This window comes from Triticum aestivum, chromosome 4A (genome assembly GCF_018294505.1).
Source record: "Triticum aestivum cultivar Chinese Spring chromosome 4A, IWGSC CS RefSeq v2.1, whole genome shotgun sequence".
NCBI classification, from domain to species: Eukaryota; Viridiplantae; Streptophyta; class Magnoliopsida; order Poales; family Poaceae; genus Triticum; species Triticum aestivum.
This window is the reverse complement of record NC_057803.1, coordinates 483,298,449-483,320,116: the sequence shown is the minus strand read 5'-3', so window position 1 is coordinate 483,320,116 and position 21,668 is coordinate 483,298,449.

Genomic DNA, 21,668 nt, shown 5'->3' with positions numbered 1-21,668 from the left:
GAGCATTTTTTGAATTCCCGAACCATTTTCTTAGATTTGTGAACAATTTTTGAAATTCACGAACACTTTTTAAAATCCTTGAAGAAAAATTTCAATTTGTAAAAAATTCTAGAATTTGTGAAAATTCATGAACTTTTTCTAAATTTGTGAACAATTATTGAAATCCATGATATTTTTTGTGTCCGGGAGCTATTTTGGAAATTCATGAAAATAAATTAAATTCGTGAACTGTTATGAATTGCCTTACATTTTTTTAATCATCAATCAAATTTTAAAATTCAATAATATTTATTGAATTTATTAAAATTTTAAATTCATGAACTGATTTTGAATTTGTGAATATTTTGGAATTCAGGAGCAATTGTTTTATTCATAAAAATGAATTCATAAACTTTTCAGATTCATGTATTTTTTAAATTCATAAACTTCTTTAAAATCACGAGAATTTTCAAATTCTTGAAGAAAGCAGAAGAAAAATGTTCAATTGTGTTGTTGGTTTTATGGAAGTGTTTGTGTTCTGTTTTTTTTAATTTCTCTGCCTCTTTCTTCTTTCTATTTTTTAATTGACGATTTTTTTGGATCTGTGAACATTTTTGGAATTCATATACTTTTTTGAATTTGTGATTTTTAAATTTGTGAGCATTTTTTAAGTTCTCGAACCATTTTCTTATATTTGTGAACAATTTTTGAAATTCACGAACACTTTTTGAAATCCTTGAAGAAAATTTTTAATTTGTGAAAATTCATGAACTTTTTCTAAAATTGTGAACAATTATTGAAATCCATGATCTTTTTTGTGTTAGTGAGCTATTTTGGAAATTCATGAAAATAAATTAAATTCATGAACTGTTGTGAATTGCCTTACATTTTTTTATCCTCAATCAAAATTTAAAATACAATTATATTTATTAATTTTTTTATTTTTTTAAATTCACAAACATATTTTGAATTTGTGAATATTTTGGAATTCAGGAGAAATCGTTTTATTCATAAACTTTTCAGATTCATGGATGTTTTTAATTCATAAACTTCTTTAAAATCACGAGAATTTTCAAATTCTTGAAGAAAGCAGAAGAAAAATGTTCAATTGTGTTTTTTTTGGGGGGGGGGGGAGCACAAAAAGTGAATGAAGGTGACTGCAACAGCTAACGAGCGAGTGAGGCACCCTAACGGGCCAGCCCACCATGCTAGCGTTAAGAAATACCTGAAGGCGTGTCTACTTACACCAGTGCTAAGTTGACAAAGATATACATGACCAGGATCGTATGTTTGCATCGAGTTCCGAGGACAATTGTATCAGACAGAGGAACCCAATTTACCTCAAAATTTTGGAATCAGTTGCATGAAACTTTGGGAACCAGGCTAGAGTTCGGTACAACTTTTCACCCGCAGACGGATGGAAAGACTAAAAGAGTCAATCAGATTCTGGAGGACATATTGAGAGCTTGTGCGCTAGATTATGAATCTAGTTGGGACGATAATTTGCCTTACGCAGAGTTCTCTTACAACAACAGTTACCAAGCCATCTTGAAGATGTCCCCTTTCGAAGCATTGTACGGAAGGAGGTGCAGAACACCGTTGTTGTGGGATGAAGTTCGAGATCGACATTTGTTTGGACCAGATTTAATTAAAGAGTCTGAAGAGAAGGTTAAGCTGATTCGCGATAGACTCAAGGTAGCCCAGTCCAGATAAAAGAGCTACTAAACGCAAGGAGACATTTTACGAAGTTGGAGACAGAGTGTATCTTCGTGTATCACCACTCCGAGGAGTTAAGCGCTTTGGAGTTAAGGGAAAGTTAGCACCACATTTTGTGGGACCATACAAAGTTTTGGAACGTATGGGAGAAGTTGCTTACAAGTTGGAATTGTCCGAAGGATTGTCAGGAGTTCACGATGTGTTCCACGTTTCTCAGTTGAAGAAGTGCCACGCAGAGATGACTGATATCCTTCTGAAAGATACAGTGCCACTGGAAGCGATATAGTTGGATAACGATTTGACCTACGAGGAAAAGCCAGCCAAGATTCTTGATTTTGCCAGCCGAGTTACACGCAGCAAAGTTATCAAGTTTTGCAAGGTTCAGTGGAGCCACCATACTGAAGATGAAGCCACCTGGGAACGCGAGAAATACTTACGGAAAGATCACCCTCACCTATTTTCTAGCCAACCCAAATCTCGAGGGCAAGATTCATCTTAAGGGGGGTAGGTTTGTAACATCCCAAATTTTCAATTTGGAATGTTATACATTAGATCATCATTGCATATCATATTTTATTGCATTTTGGCTTGATCCTAGAAATTCTACGCAACTCAAGGACCTACGGAGAGAGTTGGGGATTTCGTTATTTTCATATTTGAGTTTTTCTCAAATTTTGAAAAGAGGATCATTTGATTTTAATTATTTTATCTTCGAATATTTCTTTTATAAAAATAAAAGAGAGAGGATAAAATGACTTCCTCAAAATAAAGAAATATTGGAGATTTAATGTAAAAATAAAATAAGAGTTTTATTCGGATTTTTATCGCTATTTAATTTGAATTAGGAAAAAATACGTGTTTTCAAAAATTGCATTAGAGTCCCAAATAAATGTTCACCTTGTCCGGTAGATTTTTAGAGGACGGAGAAAATTTATTTCAGGATTTTTGGAGTCCGTTTAGTGTTTCTTTTATTTGTTTTCTTCGCGGAATAATTAAAAAAAAGTTACCGACCTACCGGGCCGTGGGCGACCCGGACTCTGCCACCACCCCGGGGGCTTTATAAGCCGGGGCCCCCTGCCCCTCAGCCCACCCGCCAGCCCACCGCAGTCCGCGCCCCGCTGCCGAACCCTAGCGCCATCCCCGCCGCCGCCTGCGCCGCGCGCCGCCGCCGCCCGACGCCGCCTGCCGCCCCGCGCCGCACCGCCGGAGCCGCCACCCGCCGCCGCCCGACCCCGCCGCCCTCTCGCCGAACTTCGCCGAAGGTAGCCACCCGCCGCCACCTCGGTTTTCGCGAGAAAAACGATCAGTTTTTTCGGAACCCTAGATTCCGTTTTTTTATTGTTAGATCGGTTTTTTTCGGTTTAGTTATTTAGCGGACGTTCGTCTGGACTATCGTTTTAACGAGCGGTTTTCACCGTTTAGCCGCAGATAGCGAACGTTCGTTCGTTAGCCTGTTTGTCAGTTTTTCTTTTTCTCGGATTATAGCGATTATTTTCGATCGCGATTTCTGATCCGATTTTTCGTTTTAGTTTATCTTTTCGCTCGTTTATCGGAATCAGGCGATTCAAGCGCCTAGAGTTTCGTCTCGAAGCCCTCTTTCTGTTTAACCAACTTAAAGAAGTTTTTGCTACTGTAAAATTTGACTTTAGTCCAGATTAGCAAACGAAGCTTGTTTTTTTTCGCAGTTTGAGTTTCGTTGCTTCGTTTAATTTGATTCTTTTTGCAAACCGGAGTTCTTAAGTTGGACTTTCTGGTTAGATCTTATTATTTGAGTTTTACCTGTGCCCCTTGCTTGATTGCTTATTGTATGCTTGTTTGATTGCGATAGAATACCCAGAGTGCGAAGCGTGCTACTACGAGTCTTTAGGTTTCACGGATCATCAGCAAGGCAAGTAACACTTTGATCATATCTCTTTACTACCCAGTTTTATTGCATTAGATCAATCCTCAAACACTTGCATGGTTAGTATCTGAATAAATTGTGGGTTGGGAAGTAGATGAGGTAGAACCTATTCACCTGTTCATTATCAAACCCTTGAGAGTTACCACTACGTTATGCTTATATTGCCATGCTATGCTCGTAGACGTGGATTGGGTTTGAGAGTATCGATGACCGATGTGAGTTGTTAATTTAATGGTTAACTTAAGGTGGCAACTTTAATACACATATGGGTGGATTGAGGCACCTGGGGAACCCAGTGATTGCCTGTATTTTTGGAAATCCTGGGGTACCGTGTGATTCTCCTATGGACTGCCACCCAGGCTCAAAGGGATCATAAGATTATTCATGCTGGAAACTTTCGTGTGCAGCCACATGCCAATATGGGCTCTGGCATAGTTGAGTAAGTTGTGGGAAACCTTTCCATGATGGACTAGCAGATGTAGGGGATTGTAGGTGTACATGTCTATCTATCGGTTAAGGGGACCTCTTCGGAAAGACAGTGTCTCGGTCATCCATTTCTCAAACATCATGTAGTGCGAGAAATCCAACGGAGGTGATCGAGTCTTGTGGGGAAAAGTGCACAAACCTCTGCAGAGTGTACAAACTAATCATGGTTAGCTGTGTCCCTGGTTATGGACATCTTGAGTATCTAGTTCTTGGATTATCATGTGGATCTCATCACCCTTAAAATAATTTGATTGGGTTATTAATTACTTTTAATTGGGATTGAGAGGGGGTTTACCTTCTCAATGTTTTTCAACCAACTTTGTAGTTAAATAAAATATATTCCTTTGCAGTATGAAAAAATTGGCTTTTCACAAAACTTTAACCATACAGCCTCCACCAGCCAAATATGCATGTAGTGATAGCATTATTCTGTTCATTACTCTCTTGTGTTACATTGGCAGCATATTCCATGTGCTGACCCGTTTCAGGCTGCAACATATCATGCTGCAGACTTTTCAGACGACGAGTAAGGAGCCTTAGGTCGTGGTCTTTCACTCAGTGATGCCGTTGGAGTTGATGGACTCACTTTATCTTCCAAGCCTTCCGTTGTTACCGTATTAGATGGCCTTAAGCCATAATTATTGTAATAAGTTCTCTTTTGAGACATTCGATGTAATAAGTGTGTGATTGCTACTGTGTTATAAATCCTCAAGTACTGTGTATGTCAGCATTACCGATCCAGGGATGACACTGATGCACAGAGATCAGACTGTTTGAGGTCTGGTCGCTATAAGATGGTATCAGAGCACACGATGACTGTAGGACACGACCACTAAGCTAAAGCCCTAGATCACTACTCTCTTCTCATTTCTGACTCCTCTCCATTTTCTACTCTTTAGGATGGCGGGCGCAAGAAACAAGTTTGCACAACCGGATGAAGAAACACCCTTTGGACGACACTTGAAGGAAGTCACTAGGTACCTGAACATTGGCATATCAAGCTTCACCGCGACTTACAACGCCACTTTACTAGAAGAGGAGCACTGGATGATTCAAGTTCAAGTTCCAGGAAGGACATTTACGTCAGTCACTAAGCCCATAGAGTTTTCCTTTGATGCACCAACCTAGAGTCTAGGAATGAGTATGGCAGCCCACATCACCATGGGACGCATTGGAGAAGTTTACCACAAGGACCTCAAGGATACTATCTACCGGATTTGTGGGCGCCGAGATGAGCAATGGGAGATGATCAGCACCAGGAAGGATAGATCAATTGCTGCTTTCATCCAGGAGTAAACCAGCACATTCGTCGCCAGGAGAACTAGATGTGCGCATGCATGATAGATCGGAAGAAGGCGATAACAAGGATCACGGAGCTTGAAGAAGAACTCAAGGCAACTCGCGAAGATTATGAGGAGGAAATTGTCGTACTAGTGGAGAAGAATGACGACCTGACAAGGAAGCTAGGAGTATTCATGGGAGACCCCACGCCAGGAGGAGAAGATGACGGTTCCACTTGCCCGGAGAACTACATCATCATCGACGACACCGACTCGGACCCCGACAATAGCGATGATGACTATGTTGATGAAGCTGGAGCAGATATCATGGAGTCTTCGACCGATCAATATTTCTAGTCGACCACTATATCAGTAGTAGTAGTATTCCACCATGTATATAGTATAGTCCGAGCACTTTTGTAACGATAGTTCTATACCGATTGTTTGCCCTTGCTTGATTGATTGAGTGATATGTTTGTGATGGTCTCATGTGCATATGGGTAGTGTTTTCTCACTAGACCTCATTCTATTCTATTCTCTTCCCTCTAAACCCTCAGATTCCTCCGAGACGTGACCCCGGATTTACCTTTCCACCGGAGCTCACTCAGTTGATCCAGCAGTAGAATACCCTGATGCAGTTGTTAGTTCAGAACCAAGGCAACAACAACAACAACCCACCACCACCACCCCAAGTTGAAAACTTAGCCCATTTTCTGAGGTTGCAACCGCGGGTGTTTTCCAGTAGCACCGAGCCGATAGTAGCAAATGATTGGCTCCGCGGGATTGGAAGGGAGTTAACCACTGCAGGATCCACAGATGCTGAGAAGGTGTGTTTTTCCGCACACCAATTGGATGGACCAGCAGCATCATGGTGGGAGAATTACACTGTCACCTATCCTATAGCCACTGTTACATGGGACCAGTTCCAGCAGGCTTTTCGCACAACCCATGTATCAACAGGAGCCATGGCCATGAAGAAGCATGAGTTTCACAACTTACGCCAAGGAGGACGCACAGTTGGCCAGTATGTTGATGATTTTAGTAAGCTAGCACGTTATGCCCCAGATGACGTCGCTACAGATGCAGCAAAGCAGGAGAAGTTTCCAGAAGGACTGAATGATGAGCTGAGCATGCAGTTGCTGGTGGAAAATTTCAACAACTACTAGGAGCTGGTAGATAGAGCTCTCATGATTTAAGGGAAACAGCAGCAGATTGATAACTGCAAGAGGAAGTATGGACAAGGGAATTATAATTCTGGAGCTCAGCAGAGACCCCGTTTTACCCCGAACTCGGGAGGACTTGTCCATAATCATGGAGGCCACACTCACAATGGAGGAAGTTCGCACAACCATAGTGGCTCCAAGAATGGTAATGGAGGAAGCAACGGATAGAACTATTCCAACCCAGCAACGCCCGCCAAGAAAGATCTAAGCCACGTTACTTGCTACAAGTGCTAGAAGACCGGACATTACACCAATGAATGTCCTAAAGCTAAGAATGGAAACGGCAATGGAAGCTCTGGGAAGAAGCCCAACCCTTTCAACAGGGGACAAGTAAACCACGTTAACATGGAGGAGATTGAAGCCCAGTCAGATGCAGTAATAGGTAAGTTTTTGGTTAAGTCATTTACCGCAGTCGTACTTTTCGATAGTGGTGCATCGCATTCATACATATCACGGGGATTTGTGGATAAGTATAAACTGCCCACCAAAGTTCTTAGTACACCTATGTTAGTGAGCTCACTAGGAGCAGAGTATATTGCAAGCCAAGGATGTTTTCAGATACCATTGACCATAGGTTGGCATGTTTTCCCCTCAGATCTGATAATTTTGGAGTCGCAAGGTTTGGATGTGATTCTGGGTATGGATTGGCTATCGATGTATGGAGGAAACATCAATTGCGCCAGTAAGTCGATTTTGCTCACCACCCTAGAAGGAAGAAGGATCAAGTATGTATCCTGGCATGCGCCGAATAGGACTCAAGTAAATTCCTTATCAGGAGTTGTACATGAGGAAGTACCAGTGGTGAAGCATTTCCCGGATGTATTTCTAGAAGAGTTGCCAGGCATGACAAGGGATAGAGACATTGAGTTTTTGATTGAGCGTTTGCCAGGCACAGGGCCAATATCTAAGAGACCATACAGGATGCCCGCACAGGATTTAGAGGAAATTAAGAAACAAATGAAGGAGTTACTGGATAAAGGATATATTCGCCCAAGCTCGTCACCTTGGGGATCACCGGTACTTCTAGTGGAGAAGAAGGATGGATCATTAAGGATGGTTGTTGATTATCGAGGATTGAATGAGGTGACGATCAAGAACATCGAGAGCAGGATATACCTAAGACAGCTTTTACCATATACCATTATGTCATTTGGCCTGACTAACGCACCTGCCTATTTCATGAACATGATGAACAAGGTGTTTATGGAGTTTTTAGATAAGTTCGTTGTGGTGTTCATTGATGATATTCTGGTCAACTCGAAGAATGAAGAGGAACATAAGGAGCATTTGCGTTTGGTACTTGGGAAGCTCAGAGAACATCAGCTATACGTCAAGTTCAGCAAGTGTGAGTTTTGGTTGAAGGAAGTTGGATTCCTTGGACATGTTATATCCAGAGAAGGAATAGCGATAGACCCCAACAAAGTCGTCACTGTGACAAATTGGGAGGCACACACGTCCGTTGGAGAGATCCGGAGTTTTCTTGGACTCGCAGGTTACTACCGGAGGTTCATTGAGAATTTCTCGAAGATTGCAAAGCCTATGACGGAGTTGTTGAAGAAGGACACCAAGTTCAAATGGACTGAGGAATGCGAGGCTAGTTTTCAGGAATTGAAGAAACGTTTGGTTACATCACCAGTGTTGGTTCTGCCAGATCAACCCAAAGATTATGAAGTGTATTGCGACGCTTCTCGTCAAGGACTTGGAGCAATGCTTATGTAGGAAGGAAGAGTTGTTTCATATGCCTCACGACAGCTTAAACCCCATGAGTTGAATTATGCTACCCATGATTTGGAGTTAGCAGCCGTAGTGCATGCGTTGAAGACTTGGAGACATTTTCTCATCGGAAATCATTGTGAGGTATACACGGATCACAAGAGTTTGAAGTATATCTTCACGCAGAAGGAGTTGAATCTCAGGCAGAGCAGATGGTTGGAACTCATAAAGGATTATGATATGAAGTTGCATTATCATCCCGGAAAGGCTAACATAGTAGCCGATGCGTTGAGCCGAAAGAGTCATGTCAATACACTCATGACCGGGGAGTTACCCAAGGAGTTAGCAGAAGACCTTCGTGAGCTATGTTTGGAGAGAGTTCTGAGAGGTTATGTAGCAGCTTTGGAGATTCAGTCTACTTTGATGGATAAGATCAGAGAAGCACAGAAGACGGACAAGGAGATTGCCGAGATAAAGGAAAGGATGAACAAAGGAAAGGCTAAAGGATTTCGTGAGGATGAGCATGATACCTTATGGTTTGAGGACCGCGTATATGTGCCAAATGATCAGGAGATCGGAAAGCTGATTTTGCAGGAGGCCCATGATTCGCCATATTCGATTCACCCAGGAAATACCAAGATGTACCTGGATCTGAAGGATAGATTCTGGTGGACCGGAATGAAGAAGGATATTGTGGAGTATGTAGCAGTTTGTGATGTATGTTTGAGAGTATCCATGACTGATGTGAGTTGTTAATTTAATGGTTAACTTAAGGTGGCAACTTTAATACACATCTGGGTGGATTGAGGCACCTGGGGAACCCAGTGATTGCCTGTATTTTTGGAAATCCCGGGGTACCGTGTGATTCTCCTATAGACTGCCACCCAGGCTCAAAGGGATCATAAGATTATTCATGCTGGAAACTTCCATGTGCAGCCACATGCCAATATGGGCTCTGGCATAGTTGAGTAAGCTGTGGGAAACCTTTCCATGATGGACTAGCAGATGTAGGGGATTGTAGGTGTACAGGTCTATCTATCGGTTAAGGGGACCTCTTCGGAAAGACTGTGTCTCGGTCATCCATTTCTCAAACATCATGTAGTGCGAGAAATCCAATGGAGGAGATCGAGTCTTGTGGGGAAAAGTGCACAAACCTCTGCAGAGTGTACAAACTAATCATGGTCAGTCGTGTCCCCAGTTATAGACATCTTGAGTATCTAGTTCTTGGATTATCATGTGGATCTCATCACCCTTAATATAATCTGATTGGGTTATTAATTACTTTTAATTGGGATTGAGAGGGGGTTTACCTTCTCAATGTTTTTCAACCAACTTTATAGTTAAATAAAATATATTCCTTTGTAGTAGGGAAAAATTGGCTTTTCACAAAACTTTAACCATACAGCCTCCACCAGCCAAAGATGCATGTAGTGATAGCATTATTATGTTCATTACTCTCTTGTGTTACATTGCCAGCATATTCCATGTGCTGACCTGTTTCGGGCTGCAACGTATCATGTTGCAGACTTTTTAGACGACGAGTAAGGAGCCTTAGGTCATGGTCTTTCACTCAATGATGCCGTTGGAGTTGATGGACTCACTTTATCTTCCAAGCCTTCTATTGTTATCGTATTAGATGGCCTTAAGCCATATTTATTGTAATAAGTTCTCTTTTGAGACATTCGATGTAATAAGTGTGTGATTGCTACTCTGTTATAAATCCTCAGGTACTGTGCGTGTCAGCATTACCGATCCAGGGATGTCACTGATGCACAGAGATCGGACTGTTTGAGGCCTGGTCGCTACAGATGTAAGATGGCTCGGGTTATTTAAGCTTCATACTACTAAACCCTTTGGCCATGTTGCTCTGCTGAACCAGATGAGAAACGCTTGGGCAGCGGCAAAGGGTGTGACCTTTAGTGTCAAGGGACCTAATTTGTCCTTAGTCCAGTGCCATTGTCTTGGAGATTGGAAGCGTATATTGGATGGGGGGCAATGGCTTTTTCGCAGAGCTTTGGTCATTATCGTCGAGTAAGACGGATTCACGGATGTCTCGGAGTACAAGCTCAATAAGGTGCTAGTCTGGGCTCGGATCAAGGGCTTACCAGATGGCCCTACGACAAAGAAGGAATTAGCAGAGAAGGTAGTGGAAAAGGTGGGTGGGCCACCGTTCATGGTGGTAGTCACCGAAGGAATGATAAACCCTAGCGACACTCTGAGGGCCAGGGTTTTTCTTGATGTTGAGAGGCCGTTGGTTAGGTTTGTCCCGATAACGCTGCGAGGACTGAAAAGATACCCTGTTTTCTATGAAAAGCTCCCCGACTTCTGCTCTTATGCGGCATTGTGGATCATCTGGCGGAGGAGTGTGGAGATGGAGTGCATGATCCCCGGATGTTCGAGTGGGAGGAGTGGCTGTTGTGGAACTTTGAGCCACCAGCGGCTAGGCCTTTTGCTGGGGGACGGGGAGCTAGAGGAGGTATGCGGGGAAGAATGGGAGGAAGAGGAACCCGAGGTGGAAGACATGGAGGAGGAGGTACAAGAGGGGAGTGGCATGAGGAAGAGGGAGGAAGATCACATGAGGAGATGGTTTATACAAGCCAAGACATTAATGGGATAGGAGAAAGGAATACTCGCAAGCGCCTAGTTGCGCAGGATGGCACCATCAATATGAGGGGGCAAGCTTTGCCTCGTCTTATGGGCAAGGTAGCTGACACTGTTATGAGGATCGAAGGAGCACCAACAACGTCAGGTTCAGAGACAGCAGCTGCTATGCCTGGGAAGGTGCCTATCGTCAAGAGGAGGAGACAGGGCAGGGAAAAGGTGGAAGTTGAAGATCCAATGAATGTGGCGGACTCCTCAGGGGAGGACCGCCAGTCCCAATGAATGTCCTAAGTTGGAATTGTCGTGGTTTGGGTAACCCCGCGACAGTTTGTGAAGCCCGTGAACTCAGGGCAAAATTTACCCCGGCGGTGCTATGTCTTGTTGAAACCCAAATAAGTAAAGCACGTGCTGAAATTTTAGCTCAGTCGTTCGGTTTTGATAGCTCTTTTGCGGTTGGGAGTACGGGGAGGAGTGGAGTCATTGTAATATTCTGGAATGATTCAATAAATCTAGAAATTGTCGGTTACTCGAGGTATCATACTGATACAACTATTGCTAACTTAGGTCCGACACCCTAGAGGTTGATATGCATATATGGCGAGGCCCAAGTAGTTGAGCACTACAAGACATGGTATACCTTGTGTTCTGTTGGGGATATAACTATTAAGTATAAACCGCCCAAGAGGGGCCGGATTATACTTATAGCAAGTTATTCCTATCCGAAGCCCACGAAGGCAAGGCACTTTACGAAGGATGTTTAAACAAGAAGGCCCAAGGCCCAAAGGCGGATTAGGGCCCGTAGATGTAAACCGCCATAAGATGTATAACTTGTATTGTAAGATAAGAAAGGGTAGAAACCGACCCGGACACGAATATGAGCCGGCCGGGATTCTGTAAACCGCCGGTCGTCAACCTGTGTATATAAAGGGACGACCCGACGGCGGTTTAGGGACAAAAAAGATCAGATCGAGAGCTAGGCTCAGCGTATTCGCTCCTTGGTCATCGAAACCCTAGTAATTGATGGGGAACGTAGCAGAAAACAAAAATTTTCCTACGGTTTCACCAAGATCCATCTAGGAGTTCATCTAGCAACGAGTGATTAGATGCATCTATGTACCTCGTAGATCGCGAGCGGAAGTGTTCAAAGAACGGGGATGATGGAGTCGTACTCGACGTGATTCGAATCACCGAAGATCCTAGCACCGAACGGACGACACCTCCGCGTTCAACACACGTACGGAACAGCCACGTCTCCTCCTTCTTGATCCAGCAAGGGGGGAGGAGAGGTTGAGGGAGATGGCTCCAGCAGCAGCACGGCGGCGTGGTGGTGATGGAGCTGCAGTACTCCGGCAGGGCTTCGCCAAGCACTATGGAGGAGGAGGGGGTGTTGGAGAGGGAGAGGGAGGCACCAAAAGAAAAGGTCAGAAGTCTTCCATCTCCCCCACTATATATAGGAGGGCCAAGGGGGGGGGCGCCGGCCCTAGGAGATCTAATCTCCTAGGGGGGTGCGGCCAAGGGGAGGAATCCCTCCTCCCCAAGGCACCTAGGAGGTGCCTTCCCCTCCTAGGACTCTTCCCTCCTTGAAACCCTAGGCGCATGGGCCTCTTGGGGCTGGTGCCCTTGGCCCATGTAGGCCAAGGCGCACCCCCTACAGCCCATGTGGCCCCCCGGGACAGGTGGCCCCACCCGGTGGACCCCCGGGACCCTTTCGGTGGTCCCGGTACAATACCGGTGACCCCGAAACTTGTCCCGATGCCCGAAATAGCACTTCCTATATATAATTCTTTACCTCCGGACCATTCCGGAACTCCTCGTGACGTCAGGGATCTCATCCGGGACTCCGAACAACATTCGGGTTACTGCATATACATATCCCTACAACCCTAGCGTCACCGAACCTTAAGTGTGTAGACCCTACGGGTTCGGGAGACATGTAGACATGACCAAGATGCTCTCCGGTCAATAACCAACAGCGGGATCTAGATACCCATGTTGGCTCCCACATGCTCCTCGATGATCTCATCGGATGAACCACGATGTCGAGGGTTCAAGCAACCCCGTATACAATTCCCTTTGTCAATCGGTAACTTGCCCGAGATCCGATCGTCGGTATCCCAATACCTCGTTCAATCTCGTTACCGGCCCAGTCACTTTACTCGTGCCGTAATGCATGATCCCGTGACCAGACACTTGGTCACTTTGAGCTCATAATGATGATGCATTACCGAGTGGGCCCAGTGATACCTCTCCGTCATACGGAGTGACAAATCCCAGTCTTGATCCGTGTCAACCCAACAGACACTTTCGGAGATACCCGTAGTATACCTTTATAGTCACCCAGTTACGTTGTGACGTTTGGTATACCCAAAGCACTCCTACGGTATCCAGGAGTTACACGATCTCATGGTCCAAGGAAAGGATACTTGACATTGGAAAACTCTAGCAAACGAACTATACGATCTTGTGCTATGTTTAGGATTGGGTCTTGTCCATCACATCATTCTCCTAATGATGTGATCTCGTTATCAATGACATCCAATGTCCATAGTCAGGAAACCATGACTATCTGTTGATCAACGAGCTAGTCAACTAGAGGCTTACTAGGGACATGTTGGTGTCTGTTATTCACACATGTATTACGATTTCCGGATAACACAATTATAGCATGAATAAAGACAATTATCATGAACAAGGAAATATAATAATAATGCTTTTATTATTGCCTCTAGGGCATATTTCCAACAGTCTCCCACTTGCACTAGAGTCAATAATCTAGTTACATTGTGATGAATCGAACACCCATGGAATTCTGGTGTTGATCATATTTTGCTCTAGGGAGAGGTTTAGTCAACGGATCTGCGACATTCAGGTCCATATGTACTTTACAAATATCTATGTCTCCACCTTGAACATTTTCACGAATGGAGTTGAAGCGACGCTTGATGTGCCTTGTCTTCTTGTCAAACCTTGGCTCCTTGGCAAGTGCAATAGCTCCAGTGTTGTCACAGAAGAGCTTGATTGGCCCCGACGCATTGGGTATGACTCCTAGGTCGGTGATGAACTCCTTCACCCAAATTGCTTCATGCGCTGCCTCCGAGGCTGCCATGTACTCCGCTTCACATGTAGATCCCGCCACGACGCTCTGCTTGCAACTGCACCAGCTTACTGCCCCACCATTCAAAATATACACGTATCCGGTTTGTGACTTAGAGTCATCCAGATCTATGTCGAAGCTAGCGTCGACGTAACCCTTTACGACGAGCTCTTCGTCACCTCCATAAACGAGAAACATTTCCTTAGTCCTTTTCAGGTACTTCAGGATATTCTTGACCGCTGTCCTGTGTTCCTTGCCGGGATTACTTTGGTACCTTCCTACCAAACTTACGGCAAGGTTTACATCAGGTCTGGTACACAGCATGGCATACATAATAGAACCTATGGCTGAGGCATAGGGTATGACACTCATCTCTTCTATATCTTCTGCCGTGGTCGGACATTGAGCTGAGCTCAATTTCACACCTTGCAACACAGGCAAGAACCCCTTCTTAGACTGATCCATATTGAACTTCTTCAATATCTTATCAAGGTATGTGCTTTGTGAAAGACCTATGAGGCGTCTTGATCTATCTCTGTAGATCTTGATGCCTAATATATAAGCAGCTTCTCCAAGGTCCTTCATTGAAAAACTCTTATTCAAGTATGCCTTTATGCTGTCCAAGAGTTCTATATCATTTCCCATCAAAAGTATGTCATCTACATATAATATGAGAAATGCTACAGAGCTCCCACTCACTTTCTTGTAAACACAAGCGTCTCCATAAGTCTGTGTAAACCCAAACGCTTTGATCATCTCATCAAAGTGAATGTTCCAACTCCGAGATGCTTGCACCAGCCCATAAATCGAGCGTTGGAGCTTGCACACCTTGTCAGCATTCTTAGGATCGACAAAACCTTCCGGCTGCATCATATACAATTCTTCCTTAAGGAAACCATTAAGGAATGCCGTTTTGACGTCCATCTGCCATATTTCATAATCATAAAATGCGGCAATTGCTAACATGATTCGGACGGACTTCAGCTTCGCTACCGGTGAGAAAGTCTCATCGTAGTCAACCCCTTGAACTTGTCGATAACCCTTAGCGACAAGTCGAGCTTTATAGATGGTCACATTACCATCCGCGTCTGTCTTCTTCTTAAAGATCCATTTATTTTCTATGGCTCGCCGCTCAACGGGCAAGTCAGTCAAAGTCCATACTTCGTTTTCATACATGGATCCTATCTCGGATTTCATGGCTTCTAGCCATTTGTCGGAATCCGGGCCCGCCATCGCTTCTTCATAGTTCGAAGGTTCACCGTTGTCTAACAACATGATTTCCAAGACAGGGTTGCCGTACCACTCTGGTGCAGAACGTGTCCTTGTGGACCTTCGAATTTCAGTAGGAGCTTGATCAGAAGTATCTTGATCATCATCATTAACTTCCTCTCTAGTCGGTGCAGGAACCTCAGGAACATTTTCTTGAGCTGCGCCATTTTCCGGTTCAAGAGGTAATACTTCATCAAGGTCTACTTTCCTCCCACTTACTTCTTTCGAGAGAAACTCCTTCTCTAGAAAGGATCCATTCTTGGCAACAAAGATCTTGCCTTCGGATCTGAGGTAGAAGGTATACCCAATAGTTTCTTTAGGGTATCCTATGAAGACGCATTTTTCCGACTTGGGTTCGAGCTTTTCAGGTTGAAGTTTCTTGACATAAGCATCGCATCCCCAAACTTTTAGAAATGACAGCTTAGGTTTCTTCCCAAACCATAATTCAAACGGTGTCGTCTCAACGGATTTCGACGGAGCCCTATTTAAAGTGAATGCGGCAGTCTCTAAAGCATAGCCCCAAAAAGATAGCGGTAAATCGGTAAGAGACATCATAGATCGCACCATATCTAATAGAGTGCGATTACGATGTTCGAACACACCATTACGCTGAGGTGTTCCAGGCGGCGTAAGTTGTGAAACTATTCCACATTTTCTTAAGTGTGTGCCAAATTCGTGACTCAAGTATTCTCCTCCACGATCTGATCGTAGAAACTTGATTTTCCTGTCATGTTGATTCTCAACCTCACTCTGAAATTCCTTGAACTTTTCAAAGGTCTCAGACTTGTGTTTCATTAAGTAGACATACCCATATCTACTCAAGTCATCAGTGAGGGTGAGAACATAACGATAGCCACCACGAGCCCCAACACTCATTGGACTGCACACATCAGTATGTATGATTTCCAATAAGTTGGTTGCTCGCTCCATTGTTCCTGAGAACGGAGTCTTGGTCATTTTACCCATGAGGCATGGTTCGCACGTGTCAAATGATTCGTAATCAAGAGACTCTAATAGTCCATCAGCATGGAGCTTCTTCATGCGTTTGACACCTATGTGACCAAGGCGGCAGTGCCACAAGTATGTGGGACTATCATTATCAATCTTACACCTTTTGGTACTCACACTATGAACATGTGTAGCATTACGCTCGAGATTCATTAAGAATAAACCATTCACCATCGGAGCATGACCATAAAACATATCTCTCATATAAATAGAACAACCATTATTCTCGGATTTAAATGAGCAGCCATCTCGTATTAAACGAGATCCTGATACAATGTTCATGCTTAAACTTGGCACTAAATAACAATTATTGAGGTTCAAAACTAATCCCGTAGGTAAATGTAGAGGTAGCGTGCCGACGGCGATCACATCGACCTTGGAACCATTCCCGACGCGCATCGTCACCTCGTCCTTCGCCAGTCTCCGCTTATTCCGAAGCTCCTGCTTTGAGTTACAAATGTGAGCAACTGCACCGGTATCAAATACCCAGGAGCTACTACGAGTACTGGTAAGGTACACATCAATTACATGTATATCACATATACCTTTCGTTTTGCCGGCCTTCTTGTCCGCTAAGTATTTGGGGCAGTTCCGCTTCCAGTGACCACTTTCCTTGCAATAAAAGCACTCAGTCTCGGGCTTGGGTCCATTCTTTGGCTTCTTCCCAGCAGCTTGCTTGCCGGGCGCGGCAACTCCCTTGCCGTCTTTCTTGAAGGCTTTCTTACCCTTGCCCTTCTTGAACTTAGTGGTTTTATTCACCATCAACACTTGATGTTCCTTCTTGACTTCTACCTCTGCTGATTTCAGCATAGCAAATACTTCAGGAATGGTATTTTCCATCCCCTGCATATTGAAGTTCATCACAAAGCTCTTGTAGCTCGGTGGAAGCGACTGAAGGATTCTGTCAATGACCGCGTCATCCAGGAGATTAACTCCCAGCTGAGTCAAGCGGTTATGCAACCCAGACATAGTGAGTATGTGCTCACTGACAGAACTGTTTTCCTCCATCTTACAGCTGAAGAACTTGTCGGAGACTTGATATCTCTCAACCCGGGCATGAGCTTGGAAAACCATTTTCAGCTCTTCAAACATCTCATATGCTCCGTGTCTCTCAAAACGTTTTTTTGGAGCCCCGGCTCTAAGCTGTAAAGCATGCCGCACTGAATGAGGGAGTAGTCATCGGTACGTGCCTGCCAAGCATTCATAACGTCTTGTTCTGCAGGGAGAACAGGTGCGTCACCCAGCGGTGCTTGTAGGACATAATCTTTCTTGGCAGCTATGAGGATGATCCTCAGGTTCTGGACCCAGTCCGTATAGTTGCTGCCATCGTCTTTCAGCTTGGTTTTCTCTAGGAACGCGTTGAAGTTGAGGACTACGTTGGCCATTTGATCTACAAGACATATTGTAAATATTTTAGACTAAGTTCATGATAATTAAGTTCATCTAATCAAATTATTCAATGAACTCCCACTTAGATAGGCATCCCTCCTGTCATCTAAGTATAACATGATCCGAGTTAACTAGGCCGTGTCCGATCATCACGTGAGACGGACTAGTCAACGTCGGTGAACATCTTCATGTTGATCGTATCTTCTATACGACTCATGCTCGACCTTTCGGTCTTCTGTGTCCCGAGGCCAGATGCTAGGCTCGTCAAGTCAACCTAAGTGTTTTGCATGTGTAAAACTGTCTTACACCCGTTGTATGTGAACGTTAGAATCTATCACACCCGATCATCACGTGGTGCTTCGAAACAACGAACTGTCGCAACGGTGCACAGTTAGGGGGAACACTTTCTTGAAATTATTATGAGGGGTCATCTTATTTACTACCGTCATTCTAAGCAAACAATATGAAAAACATGATAAACATCACATGCAATCAAATAATAATAGTGACATGATATGGCCAATATCACATAGCTCCTTTGATCTCCATCTTGGGGCTCCATGATCATCTTGTCACCGACATGACACCACGATCTCCATCATCATGATCTCCATCATTGTGTCTCCATGAAGTTGCTCGCCAACTATTACTTCTACTACTATGGCTAACGCATTTAGCAATAAAGTAAAGTAATTTACATGGCGTTTCTCAATGACACGCAGGTCATACAAAAAAATAAAGACAACTCCTATGGCTCCTGCCGGTTGTCATACTCATCGACATGCAAGTCGTGATTCCTATTACAATAGCATGAACATCTCATACATCACATATATATCATTCATCATTCATCACAACTTTGGCCATATCATATCACAAAGCACTTGCTGCAAAAACAAGTTAGACGTCCTCTAATTGTTGTTGCAAGTTTTACGTGGCTGAAGTAGGGTTCTAGCAAGAACGTTTTCTTACCTACGTGAAAGCCACAACGTGATTTGTCAACTTCTATTTACCCTTCATAAGGACCCTTTTCATCGAATCCGCTCCAACTAAAGTAGGAGAGACAGACACCCGCCAGCCACCTTATGCAACTTGTGCATGTTAGTCGGTGGAACCGGTCTCACGTAAGCGTACGTGTAAGGTTAGTCCGGGCCGCTTCATCCCACAATACCGTTGAAGCAAGAAAAGACTAGTAGCGGCAAGAAAGTTGACAACATCAACGCCCACAACTAATTGTGTTCTACTCGTGCAAGAGAACTACGCATAGACCTAGCTCATGATGCCACTGATGGGGAACGTAGCAGAAAACAAGAAATTTCCTACGGTTTCACCAAGATCCACCTAGGAGTTCATCTAGCAACGAGTGATTAGATGCATCTACGTACCTCGTAGATCGCGAGCGGAAGCGTTCAAAGAACGGGGATGATGGAGTCGTACTCGACGTGATTCGAATCACCGAAGATCCTAGCACCGAACGGACGACACCTCCGCGTTCAACACACGCACGGAACAACCACGTCTCCTCCTTCTTGATCTAGCAAGGGGGGAGGAGAGGTTGGGGGAGATGGCTCCAGCAGCAGCACGACGGCGTGGTGGTGATGGAGCTGCAGTACTCCGACAGGGCTTCGCCAAGCACTATGGAGGAGGAGGGGGTGTTGGAGAGGGAGAGGGAGGCACCAAAAGAAAAGGTCAGAAGTCCTCCATCTCCCCCACTATATATAGGAGGGCCAAGGGGGTGCGCCAGCCCTAGGAGATCTAATCTCCTAGGGGGGTGCGGCCAAGGGGAGGAATCCCTCCTCCCCAAGGCACCTAGGAGGTGCCTTCCCCTCCTAGGACTCTTCCCTCCTTGAAACCCTAGGCGCATGGGCCTCTTGGGGCTGGTGCCCTTGGCCCATGTAGGCCAAGGCGCACCCCCTATAGCCCATGTGGCCCCCCGGGACAGGTGGCCCCACCCGGTGGACCCCCGGGACCCTTCCGGTGGTCCCGGTACAATACGGTGACCCCGAAACTTGTCCCGATGCCCGAAATAGCACTTCCTATATATAATTCTTTACCTCCAGACCATTACGGAACTCCTCGTGACGTCCGGGATCTCATCCGGGACTCCGAACAACATTCGGGTTACTGCATATACATATCCCTACAACCCTAGCATCACCGAACCTTAAGTGTGTAGACCCTACGGGTTCGGGAGACATGTAGACATGACCGAGATGCTCTCCGGTCAATAACCAACAGCGGGATCTGGATACCCATGTTAGCTCCCACATGCTCCTCGATGATCTCATTGGATGAACCACGATGTCGAGGGTTCAAGCAACCCCGTGCACAATTCCCTTTGTCAATCGGTATGTTACTTGCCCGAGATCCGATCGTCGGTATCCCAATACCTCGTTCAATCTCGTTACCGGCCAAGTCACTTTACTCGTGCCGTAATGCATGATCCCGTGACCAGACACTTGGTCACTTTGAGCTCATTATGATGATGCATTACCGAGTGGGCCCAGTGATACCTCTCCGTCATACGGAGTGACGAATCCTAGTCTTGATCCATGTCAACCCAACAGACACTTTCGGAGATACCCGTAGTATACCTTTATAGTCACCCAGCTATGTTGTGACGTTTGGTATACCCAAAGCACTCCTACGGTATCCGTGAGTTACACGATCTCATGGTCTAAGGAAAGGATACTTGACATTGGAAAGCTCTAGCAAACGAACTATACGATCTTGTGCTATGTTTAGGATTGGGTCTTGTCCATCACATCATTCTCCTAATGATGTGATCTCATTATCAATGACATCCAATGTCTATAGTCAGGAAACCATGACTATCTGTTGATCAACGAGCTAGTCAACTAGAGGCTTACTAGGGACATGTTGGTGTCTGTTATTCACACATGTATTACGATTTTCGGATAACACAATTATAGCATGAATAAAGACAATTATCATGAACATGGAAATATGATAATAATGCTTTTATTATTGCCTCTAGGGCATATTTCCAACAGTAATATCACCTCAACTGGATTAGGCCTTTACCTTCACCACAAGAGGCCGAACCAGTATAACTCCCGTGTCCTTTGTCCGGTTTAACCCCTTTAAGCTAACCGCAACGTGATGGCTCCACGACTAAGTCCTCACACTAGGACATCTGTTGTGACGTTTCCGTGATAGTTGGCGCCCACTGTGGGGCTATCACACGATGGTGTTGAGTTCTTAAAGGGCAGCTTCGAAGGGCTCAAGGGATACGCTGTGGGCCGGATGACTAAGAGTCGTCGCGGCAAGCTCTACATCGATGATGCTGGCTAGGGCCCCGAGGCCGGCTCTATTGAGTATGCGTACCGGGTCCCCTTTGGAGGAATTCACGTCTTCATCGGCAAGATCGGCGAACCGGGCCCTGAGCCGGACACTTGCACCAACATCATCGAGATGGCTCAGCGTGCGAGACCCGCCCGAGTTCAGCCCGCCAGGAAGCATGCCTTCGTGGGATTCATCAACGATGCAGAGTCTGAACTGGTGTCTAATGGCGAGACAGTTATCTATTCAGATGATGAATCGTCCATCGGAGAGACCGAGTCAATGTACCAGTTACAAGATGGCCGGTTTGGGGGATGTTCTGATGGCGACAGTATTCGGGACCCCCTTGAACCGCCGAACCGGGTTGCAATTTTCATGGCCGGTACGCAGCCCGTGCTATAGTCATCAACGGAGGCAGAATTGATTTCCGGATCAGCGGCGGCGACGGCTGCCGGGGCAGGAGGCCCTGTGCGCCCACCGGCCCAAGTTTTGGCTGACTTGGTGGATAAATTAACCATGTTGGTGACTACGGTGGTTAACCCTGCTGATTAGGATCAGCATAATGCGGCGATTGCGAAATTGCGGGATGAGATAGCACAAGCCAAGGAAGAGCTGAACGTGGAAAACACCAGGATGGCTGAGGAGCGGGCCACTTTGGATGCTCAGGCACAACGGGTTTAGACGGAATCTTATCAGCTTATGAA